The sequence below is a fragment of the Montipora foliosa genome, chromosome 7 (genome assembly GCF_036669935.1).
Source record: "Montipora foliosa isolate CH-2021 chromosome 7, ASM3666993v2, whole genome shotgun sequence".
NCBI lineage: Eukaryota > Metazoa > Cnidaria > Anthozoa > Scleractinia > Acroporidae > Montipora > Montipora foliosa.
In genome coordinates, this window is record NC_090875.1 from 8,128,196 (window position 1) to 8,135,695 (window position 7,500).

The window sequence follows — 7,500 nt, forward strand, 5'->3', positions numbered from 1 at the left end:
TGCATCCACTTGAAATAACTCATCCGTAGAAACGGTTTAGTGTCCAAGAAAAGAATTTGTGGAGTAACTTCTTCCACCAACTTTAAGCCATTACTGGTGTACCGTTTTGTCGTTCTCGTTCTGTTTCTCTCTTCCTTCGTTTCCGTTCTTCTGACATAGGCCGTCCAGGCATCTTGCAACCTTAGTAGATTCGAAATTAAAAATCTTAAGACATACTAAAAACTGAAATTGAGAGCAAAAAGCAGCCCTAAACAAATTCAAAATAAACACTCAGCTTTAAGTTTATATCCCTCCAATGCTTGACGTGAATAACTACAGCTATATTATGTTAAACCTGGATGGAAACCAGCGAAAAATGCAAGAAAAATACACTTTCCAAACCGTACGTGAACACGAAAAGCATCGACTGTCTTTGCTGACGTAGCATGGCTGTGTAGCCGCGTCAAGTCACAGAAAGAGCGCGAAAATTTAAGCCTCGTCCAGGTGTGAGTGTGAGTGTCTGAACTGGCTTGAGCCTGCGATCCAATCAACTGCCAGTCCCGAGTCAGCGGTCAACTTTAAAAAAACAGCTGACCTTAATAAGGTCTGACTTGAGACCGCGATATGGTCACGTGATACTGGTCAGCAGATACCTTGTCCAATATCAAATATGTATGCTGTAAACTAGCTATAGTGCAAACTGGAGTATTGCCTCCTCGATGAGCTCTTAACTTGAGCCCGTGATATGGTTACGTGATACTGGTCACATTGGCATACATGGAGGGGCGGACGGACGGACGGACGTACTTGCGTTCATGACGTCATGGCTATAAAACGAAATTTTCGCACATTGTTGGGTTATCATATTTTCTTAGGGTGCGTTCGATTGACCGTATTCCGGAAGAAGCATACATGGAATATAAGTTAGAAATCCTTCGTTTTTACGGAGATTCACATTAAAATATTCAAACATCTGCTAAAATGCTATTTTAAACATATTTTTATCATCCTTGCTGCTTCGAAACGCGCAAACATCATCATCACTCCACGTATTCTTATTCCGGAATAGGGTCCAAAAAAAAACCGCGCCCTTAGCTATGGTGATCCGCGCGCGGAGCTCCGCTATCAAGAAGGGGGTGGGGGGGGGGGGGGGGGGGCTACTTTCAAGATTTCCTAACAACCTTGAAATGTATCACTACTTTTGGAGGGCCATCACTTTCGAAACTTTATGGATGTTCTTGAACATGTTGACATACGATAAAGTTTCGAAAGTACTGACCCTTCGAAAGTAGTGATAAGATTTCAAGGTTGTTTGCAAATCCCAAAAGTAGCCCCCCCCCCTCCCCCCTTAAAAATAACAACCTTCCGAAAGTGGCGACGTCAAAAGTAATTAACCTTTCAGCAAAAATAATGGAAATGATAGGTATACATCAAACTGACTGGTATTAAATGGGAACTGACTGTTGGTAATGTCTTTTAAATTGCTAATCAAAACAATAACAAGTAACACGTTTTTCACAATACAAAATCTCTACTTTTCACATATTTTGTGATTTAATTAACTATGTACGGTACACCCTTTGGCTACCCAAAAGTATCAACTCTCCAAACGTAGCAATAGGAAAAGGCTGCTAAATTTGAAAGTAAAAAAAGTTATTACTTTCAGAACTTCATGGCAACTATTTTATTGTAAATACTGCTATACATAAATTTATATATTGGTTCACATAAAGTAAACACTCACATATAAGAACCTAGATTTTTCGAGATCTGGATGAACAAGTTCTTACATTTCAGGTTACGTTTGTACAAAAAAGGCTAGTTAGGTTCTTACTAGGCTCTTGATTTTTCAGAGGTTGTCGTAGCATAGTCATTCACAGAAATATTACACTGCTAGTACATAATCGTTTAGAACTAGTTTAAATAACAAACATATGCTTGCCAAGCTAAATAATACTAGTCCGAATACTTGCTGAACAAACAATAACATGCTGAACAAAACATTTTAGGTTATTCATATTGTGCACATAAGAACCTCTTTTCCTCACAGGCTGAACAGGTTCTAATAGACTTGAGTATTAAAATGCCAAATTTCAGACTGTAGGTTCTTAATTCTCTAGGTTCTTACATGTGGGTGTTTACCGCCATTTATGCATTCGGTCTATAACATATTGTTATTATTATTATTGTCCCAACTGATTACCACAGATGTATATTTCTTTGTTAGCTGTTATTGAGAATTTGATGTAACATCAAACCACCGCACACTATTGTTATTGCGCATACGTTCTGCGCATCTCGAGACACTCGGATTTCCTATCGGTGATGCTTACTAATACAGGGATATTTTTGCGCGGTTTAAAACTATCCGGAGAAAGTAGATCTTACTAAGTACTCTTGGTATCCAAAAAGAAAATTGGGGGTAACCATGCATTTTTAAGAGAGAATTAAGCTTGAATTTGAGAAAGAACGCCATACATTCCTTTGTATTTTAAAGCTTTTTACCAATATTATTTATGAATTATCTTTGAAAAATGCGTGGTTACCCCCAATTTTCTTTTTGGATTTCAATAACACTTGTTAAGATCTACAGTTCCTGCACAATCATAAACTGGGGCAAAAATATCTTTAATTAGTAGGCACCGTCCTTAATGCCAGGAAAGCTGTCATGATATCAGCTGTAATGGAAAGGATTCAACTGCAATAGGTCATGTACCTTTTCCTTCTCATCTTTAAGTGAGTAACGTGTAGTATGTTCTACAGATGTCTTGTGAATGCCTACTGATAAGTCAAATTTCTGTACAATTTGATAGGTGCCAGTAGTGGCTTTGCAGACCTTGCTAATAGACTTCAGAGTTGGCATGGGCCAAATCATCTTCGATGTTACATCCAACGCCACTCCTCCAGTTTACAAAAAGTCCCCATTTGAACTGTTCAGATAGGCGTGGAGTTAACAAACACCCATTCGGGGCTATACTCACAAACATTTCAATTACATATTTGCTGCATGCTCCCATAGACTTGAAAACTGAAAGCAAGAGTTTTTGATTTATGAGATTCCTAGTGCCATCTCCTTCTGCTGCAGTGTCCTTCATCTGTATGACAAGAACAGCCAAGAATCCGGCCAAGAATATACAACAAAGGGCATAATTCATTACATAGTCATCGTTGTAAAAGTCATTGGCATTTACTTTCTGTAGCAGGAACTTGTCAATAAACTTTCCAAAAGCATCATCAAAGTATTTCTTCTTGTTTTCTGCACTCTCGTGTGCAATATTTTGTGTGAATTTATGTAATGATGGTGTATCCTCAAGGTCTGACATCCCGAAAACGTTCAGGACAGCTGTTATTATGTAAGCTTTCCCAACACTGAGGAACAGCTCTTCACTTCCTTCATAGGAGTCAAGAACTTTGGAAGGGGTATTATTCCTTCTATTATACTTCTCTCTGAAGTACTTTAAGGTACCAATTTGTTTTACTGACTCTGCTTTGTGTAGAAATGAATAATCGTTTCCATAGAGAACAGAACCTTGCAAACGCTTGCACATCTTTGCACATGATGTCTTCAATTCTTCCCAGAAGGCCATTTTTTAACTCCTAAAACACTTGGACAGTGGTCTTTCAAAATAGCCGCCAATACAGTTGCATCCTTAAGGCTGACCGCTTGCACAATCATTTTCTGCTGTGTCTCATCCAAGACGGTGAAAGTTGAACACATCGCTTTACAGAATATTCTGAATTTAGATCAGACGGCGTAATGTCTAGAGATTGAGTTCTCCGAATAAACTGATCCATTTTGTCTACAAATTTAACGCAATTCCTACATAACACTGTTGACCTCCCTGATTTCGTATCGTCCTCAGACATTTTTATACCACACGTTTTATAAACTTTCGAACACAGATCTTTTGTTGAACCGGCCTTGCTGAATATTCGAAGCATAAAGCGACCCTCATGAGAACCACCACAAAGCCTGCAAACTGGATTTCTTGCAGAAATCTTTGTTGGAGTGGAAACGCTCTCCGCCATTTCGATTTCGGTGTAATGCATAAATTATTGTTATTTAGCCATTTTCTTACATATATTACCTAAATCAATTTACCAATCAAAATGACGATCTGATCGGCCGATGCCAGGGCCATTTCCCGTCCCACCCAAAGCCAGGGAAAAGCGCCCTGGGGACGAGGTTGAGTATTTTGCTACTTGCTTTCCCAAGGAAAAAGAGTTGGCACTTTAAAAAAATATATTCTCTTTTACTCACAAAAGTGTGTATTTGAGTTAAATAATGTACCCAGTGATCTTCGCAGAGCGGAGACTTGTGCCTTTGCCTCATGAGACATAGAAGAGAGCACATTTCACGGGACGAGGTTGAGAGGCGTGAAGCCTTGTACAGGGAACAGAGAATGCCTTCCACCCTTATGGTCATCGAGAGTGGGGCACGACAGATTGAATAGCTTAGGCTCACAGTCGTATTGGTAGAAATGTGGGCACGTTAACTTTTGCCGGTCGCCAGTTCAAGCCTGGCCGGAAACATTTTGAATTTTCCTTCCACGCACAGCCAAAGAGATGCCATTGGGTGAGATTCCTGACGGGTACATCAACCGTAGTTACATTGACGCTTGTAATCTTATCAATGCCTACAATCTGGACTTGGTCTGAGTTTAGCGAACAGCGTGTTTTGGGCAACTTCAATCTACGATTTCCACATGGGGTTTTTCCAGAACAGGGAGCAAGAGGGAAGGTCCATGGGTCCTCTCGAACACCACCCACCACCTGAAAAAATGGATATAACTCGACAGTCAAACATATCATGACGCAAAGGCAACGTGGAAGGGAATCTTTGTTGACGTCCTTATCTTTATTTTGTTTCATTAACATACGAGTTTGCTGACAAAAAGAATCATGCTGTTTATAAATCGAAGGTAAAAGAAATCAGTGTTTAACCTAGATAAATGTGCAATTTTAAGCGTTTTGAAGACGAGCTCGTAATTCATAGAGCGTTTTCACTCAGGTGACCACCAGCCATATTGGATTACTGAAACAAAAAAACAGTACTTGCATAAAAATAGAGTTCAATAGCTGTTGTCACAGTTGAGCCCACGTCTCATGCAGCTGTGTCCGTTTGAGAACGCGTGCGGAAGCGAGGCTTTCGGGTCAACATTCGTTCAGACATACAGGCGAAAGAGTAAGAGATCTAGCGCGGGAAGTGCGAAAAAAATAATGAGTTCCTATCCAGAATTTACGTTTTTCTCAGAAGAAAGAGGTCCGATTGTTTATTGGCAAAGACTGCGCGAATAGTTTTGCACATTTGAGGCTTTTACTTAGGTTAACACATTCATATGCTGTACAGTGCTTAGGCATACGTTTCACGATCAATTAATCCGGACAACCTCAAATTACTCGAAAAAAGCGAAGCAAAGGTTTAAGAATCAAGAAATCACACAGTACTTGGGAAAACAAATCTTGTTTCGACCCGAAAGCCTCGTTTTGGCGCCCTACGTGGGCTCAACTGTAATTACAATTATTCTTGGAGGATTAGTTTGCTACACCGTCATGGCCGTTCTTTATTTTGGAACACTAACATGGACGCTGACATGTCATGTTAAAACACTATATAGCCTTCAAAAACTGACTAGTTCTAGGGTGGAAAATGCGCTAATATTCCCACACATTCTTTGTAAAATTACGAAGTTTTAAAGCATCGTTTTTTAGACATTATCTGGTCAATCGCGTTGAAAGTTTGAGAGATAGTCCATTATGCAAGGCACTTTCAATATTCAGTACAATATACTTGCGTGACTGATTAGAAGACGTGCTAATGAGGGTTGCGTGATTGATTAGAAGACGTGCTAATGAAGCAAACAATGTAAACAACTATTCCCCTATAAGGCATACCAAAACATTTGTGACCAATGATGAGAACGAAGACGGGAATACCCGATTGCGTCTTAAAGTAGCCATCTTTGTTCTGAAATCGATGGTTTGTGCGAGTTTATTAAATCTTGATCTTTTACCCAAACTAAGAACAACGAGATGCTTCTGTGAAGCATACACTGGGTTGCCTGTGGTACGTGCTACAGAAAATCAGAAGGCACTGAATTGTGTGGTATTGAAATACAGCATTCCAGTCTCTGAAGAATAACAAATAAAAGAGAAGCGAGAAACATTGGCTTCTGGGCTGACATGTTGATAATTTTTTTTACCACAAGTGTGCCCTCTGAGCATCTGACAGCTTTCTAATACTAAAGTTCACTGAAGTTAAGCCCTGCCGGGCGGGGTTAGTGTTTGGATGGGAGACCAAAACAATGTATCCGTCTTAAAACAGAAGCATCGGACCGAAAATACTATTAACTCTAACAAATGCGAACACAGCTTGGTACAGATCTTGTTAGCTTGCTTTATGCAAAACAAATATTGATGAAAAAGCAAATAACTATTGATACACAGTTTTCAGAAAGAGAAGAAGGAAGTTTCCCGGTCGGTCAATCGAGAATAAAATATTTACGACATTAAAACAACATTAATTTTGAACCGTGAACATAGCATATAAAAAGTTACGATCAGCGACAAACATTTTGGGAGATTTTTGCTACGTTCAAGTAAATTGCAAAATCAAAAGTGACATGGCCGGAATTCAGCGGGCGCCGTGATTAAGTTACCGCTGTATGTTTACTCGCCAAACAGTGAAGCATCTGTGTCAAATGATGGCAAGATACCGGGTTTTTGTAAGTTTCTTTTTCTGTCAAGTGTTATAAAGTTTGACAATGAAATGAGCGAAGTCAAAACAAAGATCACAATCGCCCAACTCTTATTTATGCAAAGTCAAAATTTACTCTCCAAGACGCTTACGACGTTATTTATCACCAGGTAATTCCATCATTTTGGAAATAGCAGCTACTTTATTATTCATCTGCGTCACAAGTTTTCACTGATTTTGGGGCTCATTTTGTTGAAACTCAAGCACGCTTCCAACAGGCCTGTGAACCCTTCCTGCTTACAGAGCAATACTAAAAAACTTCTCCCATATCACATTTCAACCTTAAGCTCGAAAATTCAATACACAACATGATATTATAATTCACAAAGGCAGAAAATTAAATACTACAGAATCCTTTTCCAGCGAAAATTTTATTGAAACAAACAACATATTTGCTCTTAGAGGCGAAAACCTCTTCCTATTTCATTGCGTGCGTGAAGACAAGAAACTCAATTGTGTCAAATTACCATGTACTTCAGGTAAATACTGCTCACTTTGATTTCGTCTCGACGGGCGATAGATTGTTGTCGAAGTCCAGTACTCGTCGCTTTTGAGATTCATGCCTAGTTTATCCAACTGACTTTCCATTATTGAGCTCCATAACGGTATATTTTGTTTAAGGATCCACTAAAACGCCATTCGCGTTGCATGACTTTCGACGCCATTGCAGGCTAAGTTAATGATTCTACTGTGTCCACCAGAGAAATCTACGCAGTTCCACTACCCTCTCGATCCTAAGAAAATACGCGCAGAAGGCTCTATAC

The 7,500-nt window shown here is 39.5% G+C and overlaps 1 pseudogene; it reads right to left on the minus strand.

Annotated features, from left to right (window-relative positions):
- Positions 1 to 2,653: 2,653 nt before the first annotated feature.
- Positions 2,654 to 3,566, minus strand: LOC138009838 (uncharacterized; annotated as a pseudogene).
- Between the last annotated feature and the right edge of the window lie 3,934 nt (positions 3,567 to 7,500).